The sequence below is a fragment of the Odontesthes bonariensis genome, chromosome 18 (genome assembly GCF_027942865.1).
Source record: "Odontesthes bonariensis isolate fOdoBon6 chromosome 18, fOdoBon6.hap1, whole genome shotgun sequence".
Taxonomy (NCBI): Eukaryota; Metazoa; Chordata; class Actinopteri; order Atheriniformes; family Atherinopsidae; genus Odontesthes; species Odontesthes bonariensis.
The window spans coordinates 19162192-19177972 of NC_134523.1; positions in this window are offsets into that span (position 1 = coordinate 19162192).

The window sequence follows — 15781 nt, forward strand, 5'->3', positions numbered from 1 at the left end:
TTTAAGTCAATTTAACTGAAAAGTCAAACTTATCCCAAGTTAAAGAAGCACTTGCATTCTTAACACTGCACACTTTCTACATAACATAAAACAACTGAGTGTGTTCAGTCAGAGGCTTCCTCAGCTCTACTGCAACATTAACCATCCCAGTAGATTTCTGACATTCCTGTCAGAAAACCAAAAACTGCAAAAATAATTTCCCATTCTGTGATTAATAAGGTGTTATTCAGATCAGTTCAAGACTTATTAGGGTTGCTCATTTACACACCCGTGGTGGTCAAATGATGCCAAACTTCCTCAGAAGCAGTTCTGGTGCCGTAGGTATAGTTAAACTGAAGAAATGATGTCCACAGCGAATGTCATTTAATGCCAGCTAACTTTTAATAAGGTTCACATTTGAAACCATTCCAGGTGATGGTATCTGTACCTGAAGGTGTCTGCAAAGAGGTCATCATTGTAAACAGCTACTACTATGAGGAATTAAGAAAACTAGTGTTTATTTAGTGCAAATATCAGCTCAAGACCCATTAGTCCGGACTCTTGGAATTCACAGGGATGGATCTTGGTTCTCAGTCTGCTGAGACTAAATTTAAATGGGGGACAGTCAAGGTCCTGAAATCCTTCCCCTCATGCATCCCCCAGCTGGTCAAAGCCATCCTCGTGGGGGGGTCACTGCCTTGCTCCTGGGCATGCTGGGAAAGAGGCTCCGTTCTCATGGTTTCTATATTTAAGTGTCAGCAGGGACGTTTGATGCTGCAGAGGTCAGAGTTAAACATGTGTGGGAGTGTGCACATCACCTTCTAACAGTATAGCTGCTGTTAGCTCAGCTACCGTCTGTTCAACCCAGTTCAACTGTTCACAACATGCTGAATTTAAATAGAACCATAGATAAATCTTCAGGGATTCTGTGAAGCTCAGTAAAGTCAAAGTCTCAGTGTGCGCATTTTTTCCTTTATTTTCTTAACACAACATCAAAATAATCAAATAACAAATATGTACAAACAGCAGCAAAAACAACTTCGTCTTAATTCACTGAAGTTTCTAACTCGACCAATTCTGCTGTGAAATCATTCATATTTTTTGTCACCATGAGTTCAACTTTCATTAAGAACTCACCCATAACATCTGTACATGATCACAGTTTTCCCGCCATAATGTGATTATTAGACATTAAATATAACCACTGGTAGTCAACAGTCACACAGCTATTTATCAATGATAAATAGAGATTATTGATCTATTTCCAAGGTTTAATATCCGTCACTGTCTCAGAGCTGCCATGATTGATAAAATCCACATAAAATTACTTTGTTATTGCTTCCTAACTGTGAGCTGTAAACATTGTCCTTTTTTATTGTGCAAACTGAATATTTTGGATGTTTTCTGGATAAAATCAAACACCTGAGGACATCGCGTCAGACTGTAACAGCATGGCTCCTAATGGTCTCATGTTTTATTGATAGAATAATAAAAAAAAATGTCAGGTATAAACATGTCTAAATGTGGTAAATGTAAAATGCAGGACTGATGTGTGAGTGGGGACTCTGATAATGATTCAAGTACATCTAAATTAGTTGAATCTGTATTTTGAGCGAGCCGCTAAAATCTTACGATTTGACGCTTTACATTTAAAGCGAAGAAACTGAATGATTTCGTGTTTGGGGGGTTTCATAGTTTTGGACATGGTATTCACTTAATTAATGACTAATTACAATTTGAATAATCTGTCTGGTGTTCAGGATTTTAGAGTCGTGTGTAAAGTGTCTTCATTTTGATGATATCATATTTATGGTTCCAAGTCATTAAATGAAAGATGCTTTGAGCTTTAAAGCAACTCAACTGAGTTACAGCAACCCCCAAAACAATGTCAGGTTGAAAAATACATTATTTAGAAATAGTTTTATTGTTTTCTTATGTATCAAAGCCAAATGACTGATTGACCTGAGGAAATCCATTGATCGGTCTTGGTTTGTCCAGATAAATCTGTGTCCTCTGGATCTGAGTATGATCCAACATGATGTCACAGCTTTATCTCAGGAGCAGCTCATGTTTGCAGGGAAGAAGATGATGAATCAGTTATCAGTGAAACGACTCCCGAACACTGTCTCTGTCAAACACCCTTCCTCCTTTAATGTCGTCTACATGTTCACTCCTCTCCTCCCGTTTGTCCTCAGATTTTTCCTCCTGACTTTTATCCTTCTTCATCTCATTTTTCCTGTTAGGGCTATGACCCAGGAGTCGGTAGCGGTACTGGTCCTAAAGGCTGCGTCAGAGCCTTGTTCAGAGCTGCGATCATCCTCGCTGCCTCGCCATGACCCTCCCCAGGCTGCAGACTGCACGCCAAACCAAATGACCTGACAACAGTGGAGAATACCGTTAATACCAAACCCAAAGAAGAAGAAACACGGCAGTCAAACAGTCACATGACCTCATGCTGACTAGTTTTGACACTGGTGTTTAATGCCAAGTCTTTGCTGTTGGTTGAAGTTTAAACTTTGGGGAAGTTTAGTGTTGCCAGTTTACAGCTGTAGAACTCACAAATTCATTTTTTTAAATAAATTCAGTGTCTACCTGAAGGATGGATATAAAGGGACCCGAAACAGACAAACTGAGCCTTATAAAGACCTGCAGACCTAAAATTACAGCAGCGGCAAATACATGAAGACATTCAAACCTGCGCAGGATGTGCGTCTGCGAATTCAGAGTGGATGAAACCTCACTGAGCCAGCAGGCCAGAGTCAGAGCCAGCTGATCCAGTCCCAGACCACCCAGGCCCCCATCGGAGACAAGTTGAGTCCAGCGAGCCTGGAGACGAGGACCGCAAACACCTCAATACATGATATCAGCGATTTGAACAGCTGAAACAGGTGAGACGAGAATAACAGAGGAGAGTACCTGCAGGAAGTCTCTGAGCACATGTGTCACACAGATGTCGAGTGGCTGCAGACGACAGCTGCAACCTGACGGGATGAAGGCGACGTCTGTTTTGACCGAAGACAAACTCTCTTTGAACTTGTCGCTCAGGTGTCCTCGATAGACGTCCATCACCAGGAGAGAATTGTGGTCATACTTGGAGGTCATACACCAAACCTGCAGCGACAGGGAGGACAAACAGGAGGTCACCCGGCTAGAGACAAAGATCCAATTCAGGGTCACACAGAGACAAACAACCACTCACACTCACTCCAAAGGTTCATTCAAAGGGGATTCAAAGCAGGAACCTCCCTGCTGAGAGGCGACAGTGCTAACCACCACACCAACCGTCCAACCACCATACACACAAGTGTCTTACCTTATCGATCCAGATCTGCAGGCGTTCCTCGTCGGTGAATCCTTCCTGTCGAGCCTCCAGCAGCACGTTGTCAGGAAAGCCATCTGGGACAGATGAAGTTCCTGTAAAGAACAGCAGGGGGGGCAGGAAGCTGCCGTCTGACAGAGCCGAGAGGATGACATCGAACACGGATCTGTCACCGGGCGAGCCGAGCAGCTTAAAGGCCCGTGGGTTTTGGTTGGCAAACTGGTCCGAGTTGATAAAGATGGGGAGCTCGTCCATGCAGCCCACACCGTGAGGAGGCACATCTCGACTGTGGATCTGAAAACGGGGAAAATGACAGTTGCACTTGATTCCATCAAGTGGAAAATCTGGTGTTGAAATGTTTCATATTGTTTTACAACTGTGATGCATCAATACAGCAATAATGTAATTATTGTAATTATAATAAACAATAATGTAAGTAGTTAAAAATAATATGTTTATTCAGCTGAAAGTGTGCATTCATTACCCGTTCCCTCGTATTAGTTTGATTTTTGGACACAGAGACAGTCATTTTCAATCAGTAACTGCTAATTGATAACTGGTGCTTGACCTGTGAGCAGAGGGTCTTCGTGAATAAGCGGCTGCTGTCCTGGATGCTCCTCAGTCTGTTGCCGTTTACTGTTTGCAGTCCCAGGTCGTGCCTCAGCATGAAGTCTACGATCCAGCTGTGACGCTCCATCTGGCTGCACTCTCCCAGAGTTTGCCTGGCGATCAGCAGCAGGACGTCTTCGTCCACGCTCAGTTGCTGCTCCCTTTGATTCAGCACCCACTCTGCCAACTTGTCCGTTCTCCAGAACCACTTCTTGATTGACAGTTTGAGCTGCTGCTGGGTGATCCAGGACCGGATGGTCGAAGGAGATATTTGGTGTTGGCAAGATGTCTGAGAGATGCCATGACACAAAGAGGAGAGGACAACCGAGAGCTGGGAGAGCGACAGAGCCGTGTCTGTAGCCTGAGGAGGAAGAAAGGAACTTTAAATATCACCTTCATCGTCACTATCATACTTGCAGCATCATCAGCATCATCTCTCACCTGTCCAGGCTGTGGCTGGGTCCCCAAGATCTTGATGGTCATGGCAGGAGTGAAGGATACAGGGGAGGGGTAGAGGAGGGGTTTGACTGACAGCCGAGTGGAAGTCTGACCAGAGGGGACGAGGTGAATCGGCACGAAGGCTCCGTTCTGACCACTGGGTCAGAGTAACGAAAGAGCAAAGAATTAAGATTAAAAAAGTATTCAACAAAGTTTCACGTAAAACTCATAAAGGAGTTCTTATTTTTTAAGCGTCACAAAACATTTTGAGGGGAAATACAAAAAAGGAGTAAAACAGCTGACTAAGTAAAGTAAAGCTAAGACACCTACACCCAAATAAGATCTGACTAGAATTACCGATATAAGATTTTTGATAGAGCTGAGCCACAGTGCGCCATACAGTCACATAATCTAAACCTCAGTCTTATGGCACTTAGTATGGTACTAAGCTTAAATCAGAGGAAGTTAAAGTCTGATATGCTGCCTCTGAAGCAAACTATGCAATCGTCTCACCCATTTTTAACAGTTTAAAGCATAGATTTAGCTTATAATTAAGATAGCATGATGCTATTTTCTAAGGTTTTATCAAATATCGCTTAAATATAATGCTGTATACGGGAATCTGTGCAGAAGAGTGTGCCAGACCTATTACTTTTATATAATATTCCAAACGGCATTTGTCATTTTACTCATTATAACCTGATGCGATATATGCAAGTTTTCATCTTTTAAGCCAGACATTTTCAAGACAAACATAAAAAAAAAAAAGGTTCTAAAAACGAGTGATGAACATATGGGTCAACTCTAAGGTTCAACCTCTCCAATGGTTTATAGTTCATGCATCTGCTGTTTTCAGAGGCTGGGAAATAAAAGGTTTCAGGAGACATGTTTTAGAAGGCGTCTTAAACCAAACTTCAGGTCGTAATGGGTTCATTTCACATGAGATTGAAGGATTTGTTTTGTATTGAGGAGCCTCCGTTGCTATGGATGGATTTGTTGGAAATAAAAAGCCTAAGCTTACTCATTCATCTAATCCAACTGTATTTGTTTTTTTTTCTAATCCAACTGTATTTGTTTTTTTTTTTTAACAGTTGCTATAAACTCTTTAAAAATAAAAACTTCAGGGGCTTGTCTACACTTGCCTCTGCTTTCAGGATTACTACACAGTAGACTTAACTTTTAGTCTCCAGCTTATCTTTTTTAATTTGTTTTTATTAGTTTATACTATAAGAGTCTATTTTGTTCCACCGTGTATTCTTGTTTTTGCTGGTTTTATTGATGATTCAGCATTTACCTGTCAGAGCTCTGTGTCTCAGCTTCTCTCACGCTCCACTCTGAAATAAAACACACGCTTTTCTTTATGTGAGTTGGCTTACATACACAGTTAAATAATCATTCAGAGAAAACAACAACTTCTACACTCTGAATTGAACCTAAATGCATTTCAGCAGGTTAAACATGCATCAGAGGAGCTCCAGATTGTTGACATAAAACGATGAGACTTATTAATTATTTTTCACTTTGGCCCATCTGGTGGTCGTATCATGAACGAAACTTCAAGAGCTGAAGGGGCCAAACCAGTTTAGAAGAATTAATCTTCAAGTAAAAACTCTCTCAATGCTGTAATCACATAAATATATTGCTCAGTGTAACTTTAAAATCAGAGAATGTGTGACAAATTCACAATAAACTACAGTTAATTAATTCATTTAATTACATCTGTTATTGAATGTTTGAATGAAAAACAAAAAAACAAACTTCCTTTCTGATAAGTTGTGTGTTACTTTGCTTATACATGTTAAGTCACTGGTGTAGTTGCTTTTTAAGAGCAAATTAAAAAGGGACGTCATTGTGCACAGGCGTGCTGACGTACTTTATTCATTAGAGGAATTATAACGGTCTCAATGAGGGGAAATGGTAGATCTTCATAATTAAGTTCTTCTGGTAATCAAAGTTAACACAATGATGGTGACACTTTGTTATGTGCCGAGTAAAGTTCAGTCTGTTCGTTTTAGTCAAAAAGTGGTGGCATTGACAGCATGTGTGGGTCATACCACCGGCTGATAAAGCGGCGAAGGCGTGCTCTGTATTTTCTGTCAGGTGGACGGCCATTGCGTCTCCTCTGCAGGTGGAAAATGTACACGACCGGCATCGTATCGTTTGTGGCAACCTGAAACCCAAAAAAAACACAAGCAGCAGGTTAGCTTTGCAGCATCTGAACATGAGCAAAAATCATACAGATTTAAATAGATTGGACTGGTTTACTTTGCTAACCTTGGGTTTGACTTGAAGATGGTCTGGAACTGAGAGACTTTACTGCAAGTGGCATGATTACTGTAAAAACACATGGAAATAATCAGAAAAGTGACGGTTTATGAACAGAACAATTATTAATCAAATGAAAAACTACACAAATACAAACACGAACAACACTTGTGTAAGTATAGAAGGTAAAATCTAATAAAAGAATAAAAAAATAAGGTATTTAAGGGACACCATAATGAGGTGTAGCCATACTTGATCATGTGATTGGCGTAAGAGGTGGAGCAGCAGGTGACGAATCTGCAGAGTGAGCAGTGGACCAGAGATGGAAAATGAATCTTGAGGTCTGGGACTGAACTCAGACACTCGATACATTGCTGAGAGGGGCAGGAGTCACTGAAACACACAGAGAAAATCACTTTACTGAGTCAAGTTTAAGACTGAGACACCTCACCCGTGCAGCAGTTTGTTTCCATGTGAAACAAGTTGCTCATTTTCCAAAACCAACATCGGTGTCACATAAAAGCACTTCTCAGCATTTTAATAACACGGAAAACTATAAATATCTGACATTAGGATTTTTGATGCTGCTGCTTTTTTAGTTTAATAAAGATATCTTCGTTTAACGTTTGAGTGCATCTCTTAAGGGTTTAAGAGAGGGTTTACTGTACAGCAAAAAGAATTGGGTGTAAATCAAACTTTGTGTATCGAAGGTCTGTATGTAAATTAAGTCGTGTTTAAACATTTATGGTCCAAGTATGTTCCTCAGCTGAAGTCATTAATTCATTTATGGCTGTGTGATGTTTACATGAGAAGTCGTTCATCATAAAACTGAGGAATGTAAACTCAGCTGCTCCGGGGAGAATTTAGAGACCACAAGATAAATTAAAACTCTAACAAAGACCCCCAAGAATTATAAAATGTCACACAGGATTGTTTGAGTAAAACAAATAATGACACATCTATTCATTACCATTTTGCACCATGTTGGATTTCTTTAGAAACTGCCTTTTAAAGACAGTTTTACATTATACTGCAAAAATATTCATGAACTAATACTTGGAACTTTTTAAGCTTATTTTACACATGAAATGCAGCTCAAATCTCTTAAGATTAAAAACGGATTGCTAACGAAGCTATTTTAGTTCATGATGTCAATCTTTTTTTTGTTTTGGTTCACTTCTCTCATGTATTTTCTACCAATTTATTCAAAGTAAAGTTCAATTAATCTGAGGAAAAGTATATAGAAACTGCCACAGCTGCTAAGAACAAAATAATAATGTTTCTGAGTAATGCAGTGCAGAGAGCGGTCGGGTCCAGGTTAAAAAACAGAACATTCGTTTAAATCTTGTGTCAAAAATAATGAAAACTCTACTCAGGAGTAATAACTTTAAATGAAACTGGGTCATGTGCATGTGAAAGAGGTTTTTAGAGAGATGTTTTTGTGAATTCATTATTATGAGAAGCAACGTGTTGAATACTTTCTTCTATGCTAAAGATGTAAATATGACACATAAAGAAACAGTCTGAGGTTCTTTGGGCCCGTGCCCACATCGAGCTTTAAAGGGGCACTAGGTAGCATTTTCACCTAAAATTATAGCCTTCAGGAGTTTAACAAAGGTCAAACAAGTCAATAGTAAGCGAATGAAGCCTGTCTCGCTCCCAACAGGGGTCTGTATGCTGAAAATCCCATATGTAACTTTGGCAGGAGCGACCCGCTTCTGAAGTGTCGTGATGCGCGAGAAGAGTCGTTTGTGTTTACGGCACTTAGCTAGGTACTGTATGCTAGCTGTAGTTGTAGCTATGTGTTCGCTTGCGTTGAAGAGCCAACACCAAGCGTTTCATATTCTGCCTTTCACAGACTGAATATGAAACGTTCGATGTTGGCACTTCCCATCTTTGTGAAATTTCTCCAAGCGTGATCTTGTTCATCTACCATAGTGATCTACGTTTTAGATCGTAAAGAGACAGGTGATGATGGTGCTCTAATTCCTTCTGAGTTCGAGACGTAGCCTAGCTTCAGAAATACACGGACTGACCTGATTAGAATAAGAATAGCGTTTTGATCCGAACAAGAATTGTTATCTACACATGAAAATGGATTCATTTGTTCGGATTATGATTGTAATCGGAATAGTGTAGAGCTAGTCTGCGTTTATTGCGGCGTGTGTTGGTAGTGCCTGCGCGCATCTGTCTAAGATGTAACTTTTGTAAGTGTCTGCTAATACAAAGGAATCACTCCACGAATACACCATGATGAGGGAAGAATCCCATTCAAGATCAGTACCAGTCCATCCATACATCCATCATCTTCCGCTTGTCCGGGGATCGGGTCGCGGGGACAGCAGCCTGAGCAGAGAAACCCAGACGAGCTGTCCCCGGCCACTTCCTCCAGCAACAGTGTTATAGCATATTATCTTGAGTTCTCGCTTCAGAAAATCTCTGATTATAGTATCTTACGTGGGCAGTCTACACTTGTGAATCAGATGACCTAACTGCACTGACTAAATAACACAACGGCAGCATTCGCCACGATGGTTAGCTAGTGGGTGTGTACAGGTGGGCATTTTTACGACAGTGTAGAATTTCAGTTTGACCAATAGAGATCGCTATACTGCCGCTAAACTACCTTGTATCCCTTTAAGGCTCTAGCATGGTTGCTGCGTCCGCTCGCGCGAGCGGTGTTGATGACGTCACGAGTTCGTGCCCGCCATAGGACCCTATATAGTGGCGCATGTCGTTGCACGCCAGTAGTTGCAATTTTCTCCGTCACAGAGGTGGCGCTGCTACGTGAAGGTTACCTCTACTCTACAACCACGAAAGTGGAGAAGAAAACAATGCCGCTGTCAAGAGCAAGAATACTGTAATTAATGATACTGCTGCAGTTTTCGGATCATTTTAATTTTTTAATTCAGTTAAAAGAGGTGAAGGTTTGAAGCCCCCGGCATCAACAGAGTCTCTGCCCTCTTCTTTGCCTTCACGTATCTGTCCCGTAGCTTCTTCCACACATTCTTACAGAACTCTCCCTCTTTCCCCAAAGTTCTGCCCATCTCTGTGCACCAGTTTTGGGAGTTTATGTGCTCCCTGTGCTGTTTCACTGCAGTTTCGTACAGCTGTCTGTACAAACGCACCTCCTCACTGAGCCTGGTCTCACAACAGTCCATCCGGTTCGTTGTGCTCGGCGCCGCCAAGTAACAAAAATCGACTGGTGCACGACAACGCGCTGCGCCGTCTTTTCAAGGGAAGCGCCAGGCCTGATACGTCATTTTGACGTCACGGTGCGACACCCCCGTGACAGACGCGGCAACCATGCTACCGCCTTTACTCTGAGAGAGACACTCAAAAGTGCTTCCTGTAAGCACTTTCATCCAAAACCTGCGCTTTGTATTATCGAGCTGCTACTCTATTATCTGACATATTCTTCCACCATCAGCTCCAAACGGAGGACTCCTGCTCACATATTGTCAGTCTGGCAACTGTAGTGCAGGGAGGTTGTTTGTGTATCAGTAAATATTAGTCTTGTCCTAAGAATAGTCTTAGGAGGAGCTCAGTTCCAGGCTTGTTTAAGGTTAAATAATGGACTATTTTAAGTAGATCTCCTTCAGGGTTGGCAGTGCCAGAGCATAATACTCAGCAGGCTGCAGCTAATCGATGAGGAGAATGATGAGCACAGTTTAAAATGACGGCCTTGTAGCGAGGATGTCTCATTTTATGATTTGCCTGTCACCTCGTCTCCTCTCTCTTCGTGTCTGTCCTCAGTTCCTCTGTTCGCCTAATTGTTGGGAGGGACTAAGCTGCCAACAAAGGAGTCGATTGGAAGAATCGATTGTGTGCAAATTGGGAAATGAGGTAAGATGAACGAGGCGATTGGCCCAGTACATCGTCTGTGTGCTCTGCTGTCACATACAGGTCATTTTCATTCTAACAGACTGTTTCAGCTTTGCCACCGACTCATCAATAATATCACTACCAGCAACATTTGGTATCAGTTTGATCTGCTCAGAAATATGGGTACTTCTTCCTTTGTTCCAATCACTTCTGACAGACGTGTCATAGCGTCGACACCAGTGATTTACAAATACAAGAGTTTAGAAGACGGCTCTTTGAATAAAATCAGTTTTAAACTGATGCTCCAGTTTATCCAGAACTTGTACCTGTCTGCGCTCAGCCCGAACAGCAGAGGTCCCAAACTCTCGACTGGTTTCCTCTTTGGGGCCTCCTGCGTGGGAGAAGGTGGGACAACATCTACCACCTGAAAACCAGCAGCAGAAGAAGAAAATGAGGACTAACAAAGGTCACGAGAATGACAAACTAATCGATCAAAAACAAACACACAGTATATACTCCCATAAATACATGTGTAAGTAGGTTTAAAACAAAAGAATTGAGGCAAAAAATGTTGATAACGAATTAAATAAAGGTAATAAGAAATTCAAAAGAAATAAGGATTACTCATCTAGACAAATTTAACCTTAAATGTCAATTAATTGAGCAATAAAAGAGATGAAGACTGTGTGTAAACATGAAAACAAATGAACGATCTGTTTGGATCAAACCAACAGCCAGACATTAGAGAGACGTCTATCTGCTGCACAAAGCTCATTAGCTCTGGACCATCTTAAGCCAAAAGTAAAGTAGGACATTTTCAAAACCATCACTATGTTACCATGGAAACACATATCAGATGTCTGAGGTAACCTAGCGGCAGGTCTGGAGGAAGCTGAGCAAACAGATGACTTTGATGTGAAGTGAGACTGTAAAAAGAACAAGACTCAGACTCATCTTTTAGTCTCGGGTGTGACAGCAGCTGAATTAAGTCTTAAAAGCTGTTTTTATGCTCACCTTGCATGGAGCGACTGTCTTCTTCTGTCCACTTTCTCGTTCAGATCTTCCAGCCGCAGAATACGTCCTGACAGTCACCTGCACGCATTAAACACCTTTTCAGTAAAAGTGGAGCTTCTTGGCCACCAACCTAATCTACCAAGTCAAAGAACAAAAACAGTTTACAGCTACTTTAGAAAGAAGATGCTGCTGCAAACTGCACAGCTGCCTGTCACATATTTGTCTCAGGACGTGGAGGTTTAAGTAGCATCGTTCCTTTTTCACAAGCTTCAGTTGTTGCACTAAAATCCCTGCGCCGCTTCTCCATCAAGACTTTAACAGAAATTGTACTCTGGTTTCAATAACAACCTGCCAAGACTTGCAGGGAAACTGTTAACCAGTAGAATGATCAACACAGAACACGTTTCTGTTTCTTTGACTTGTTTTAAGTACTCCAAAAATGATCTACTTTTTAGGAAGTTCTCTGTTTCTGGGGGAGTTTTGCAAAGTAATGAGGATCTGCACCACATCTGGACAGAGGTCAGGTGTACCTTTGTTCCAGGTTTGAGTCCGCTGAGCTGAGGAGGCGTCATGTGAGTTTTGTGATGCAGGGCTTTGTGTTCAGTGCGTTCTTTACAATACAGGAAGTGAAGGCGGCATTTATCACAGCTGAGCACATATTTTTTCTGGAGACAGAGACACACACAAGATCAAAAGATGCTCACAAATGTACCCAAAAACAAAGCGAGGATTTATTTTCCACTATGCTGCAGAACAGTGAGTACGGTTTTATAAGAGTACGGTTTTACAAGCTCCAGTAGTTCGTACCTGGTGGCGGGCAAAATGCTGCTGGTAGCAGGTGTAGCTGCGCAGCACTCTGAGGCAGAACTGACACAGCAGGTGTCTAGTGTCAGCGTGAGCCTGCTCAAAGTGAGACCACACATCGGAGTAGAAGGACGACCGGAAGTCACACACCTGCAGACAAACAGCAGGACTCAGTGATTTTAGGTTAAACTGACTGATGCTAAAGAGGAAGTGTGATTATGGCACCCAGTGTCAGACCTGGCAGAAATAGGGCATCTCTCCTGGTTTGTGGGTGGTCTTCATGTGGCACAGGAAGTCTGGTTCACTATCGAACGCCAGCTCACAGATTTTACAGGTCACTGTTATAGGAAGCAAATAATCCTTACGAATTAGAAACACAAACCAAACAAAGTTCACGGTTAATTAAACAAATGCTAATAATCATTAGTGTGTTAGGGAACAGATGTCTGTTCAGATGGGATCCAACTGAACATTAGCAAGGTCAGCATCCCATGTGATCTATGTTCAATCATTTAAAAAGGGCTGGAAAAACATCTACTTTCTTCTCACTTGTTTGTACAGATTCTGGTTGTAGCAGTTTATATGTGGAGCTGCAGACGTTGCTTAAGTTATTCTAAGCTACATCAGGTTACAACAGCGTGACTACTGAAATAAAATCCTCAGGGAAACACTTTCACCGACACACGGAGACACGCTCATTTAGAATACGGCAGGTGTGTTTCTGTGATTTCGGTGTTACAGACCTGTGGACTCAGACTTGCTGTGAACAGCTTTCAGGTGGCACTGCAGCTTGATCGGAGACGGGAAGTGACGAAAACAGTGAGGACAGGAGGACGCAGAGTCTATCCCTCCGGCATGCTGAGACTCCATGGACGCATGTTCCTGCATGTGATTCATTAACCTGCAACACAAGACGGCTCAGTCTAAGTCTCAGTCTTTGAGATGGCAGCAGCATGTCCGGTCCTGGTGGGATTCTGAAAATGTTTTTCGTGGGTTCACAATCGGATGTTGATTTATTCACAAAGACATGAGCAGACAGATGAAATTCAGGAGTGTTTAATGTGTAGAAGAGGAATGAACTCGGATCAGAGAGAGGAGAACTTGCTCAAAATAACCATTTTCCCCAAATACCTTCCAGTAGCAGCTGCTGGGTTTAGCGTTACTTTGTTATTACTTTGTTATTACTTTGTTACAAAGTTATTCAAGCGTTACTTTGATTTTTTGTGACAGTTCTACTACTTAATACGCTTCAGGGTTCAGCTCACTACTTTGTAGTCTTATATTCAGGTAGCATCTGCTTGATGCTAAAGTTTGCTAAATCGAATCTTTCACACATCACTGCTGTAAAGTAACAACTGAATTTGTTCCAACTCCCTCTCACAGACCACAGCCGCAGCTGGGATCAGGGACCATTTCAGCGGGTGTAGTTTACAGCAGTGTGATGCACCAGCCTGATAAACACCAGGAGAAAGAAATTACACTCACTCTGTTCCAGTCAGTTTGTCAAGACAAACATTACGCAGTGGTATGTTCAGGTGCGTGCGTGGTTTAACACAAGGAAGAGCCTCACTTGATGTTGTTGCTGAGTGTCTTGGAACAATGAATGCAGGGGTACGGTCCACTGTTGTTCCCAACCTGCCGGAGGTGTTTGACAGCGGTGCGTCCGGGATCACAGCCATAATAAAAATCCTCCACCAGTATCACCAGTTTACCCGGAGGGATGTCAGACGGTGGTCCAGACTGCTGCTGCTGTGTGAGGCCGATAGTTTTCGAGGGGGATATAGGACTGGAAAACTCATCTGACAGGAAGTCATCAGAATATCGACCCACCCTTCTTGGAGGAGTGATGACTTTAGTCTGAAGGAGACGCACAGAAAAGAAAAATCTGTTAAGTGTGAGGCAAAGATAAATTCACAGGTGCCAAACTGCTGTGCTGTCTTTCCTAACCTGCCCTAACATCAACAACCAGTCCCACTGACTCTTATTAGCTGTGTACTAGTTAAGAGTAACAACACAGTAACCATCATCATCATCTCCGATGTCCATAAAACCTTCAGAAATCCTCCTATGATTCAGGGGATGAGGATCTGCCTTAATTATCGCAATAATCCAGAGATAGTCGTTTGTATAACTACGACAGAATGCACATATATGTGCTGCTAGCAGTGAAGAATAAAAAAAGAAAAACCTAACATTTAAATTTATTATAAGTTATGAATGTGTGGAGGAGATTTGTGGATTCACAGTGTAAACTCACAGCAGAGAGTCCTGGTCGACTCCTGGACACTTTACTGGAGCTTTGAGGGTCTCTGCAGGTTTTTGGTGACTTGTTCTTGTCTCTGCTTCTCCTGCGGTGTTTTTTCGTCGGTTTCTTCAAGTTCCTCAGACTCAGAGCAATGTCAGGGCTGCACAGCTGGAGGAGGAATATGTCGTAGTGTGAAGAGCTGCGCTGTGTGATGTTTGCTGATACAGGTGTAATGGGCATAAGACACGACTTACACACATGAATCCTCGCAACTCTGTTATGAGTTTGTACTGAGAAGAGCAGACAAGACATTTGGGGGGACTGACCGGTCCGAGCACACCTGAGGGGAGACACATAACACCTAAGTTTCACCTGAATTTGGACCACAAAGAGGGTTACCAGTGGGCTGAGGCTTCATTCGAGTGTTCCTTCATTATCAAACTGCCTCACATAACAAGAAAGATCACCATGATGAAAAGAGATTAACAACATGGTAAACCTCATGCTAAACATAAACATCAGGGGATCAGATCTAAACCTGCCAAGAGCCCAACGCCTGACCAATCAGATTACACATGAGTGCTGGTACACAGAGCTGGTTAAACAGCACTACAGTGAAAGACGTTAACCCTTTTTTCAGTTTTTTCAGGCTTGAGAATACCCAACAAAAACTCTTCACAAACTGGATGGTTTATTAATGTAGTCAACTTTGGTCAGATAGCTGCAGGAAGCCTGTGGTGCAAATTTAAGTTGAACTTTTTGTATGGAGGCTAAAAAACACAAATGATTACTGTTCCATCTGGCCAGGAGAGGGTTCTTGTTGGATATGGGGGAAAAAAAAAACAGTAAGCAGTAATCAGAATTACAGGTCTTAAAAGCAGCTTCGGAGGAGGGATCAAACCTTTTTTTAGCGGTTTGTGGGGTGCTGTCTGCTGTGACTTGGTTTTTTGGGGGGAAGCCAGGGCAAAGGAGGTTGTTTTCAGTGTTGTCAGAGGGCTGGACTTGAAGTTCACATTGTGGTCATTCAGAACCTTCTGAGCTGCTTCACCTGAGACCACACCTGTACCAGAGAGAGAGGGTGGTTCAGCTTAAAGAGGATCTTCTGTGTCCAAACCTGAAGCAGACTGTGGTGAGTACCTGTGATAATGGGGATGTGGTCAGGTTTAGGTAGGGGTGCAGGAGTTAGAGCAGTGGAGGAGGAGTCGGTGGCAGTCAGGGAGGCGATGGTGTTAATGTAGCGGGTCCCTACAGGACTGTTGACAGTCAAACTGACGGGGATCTGG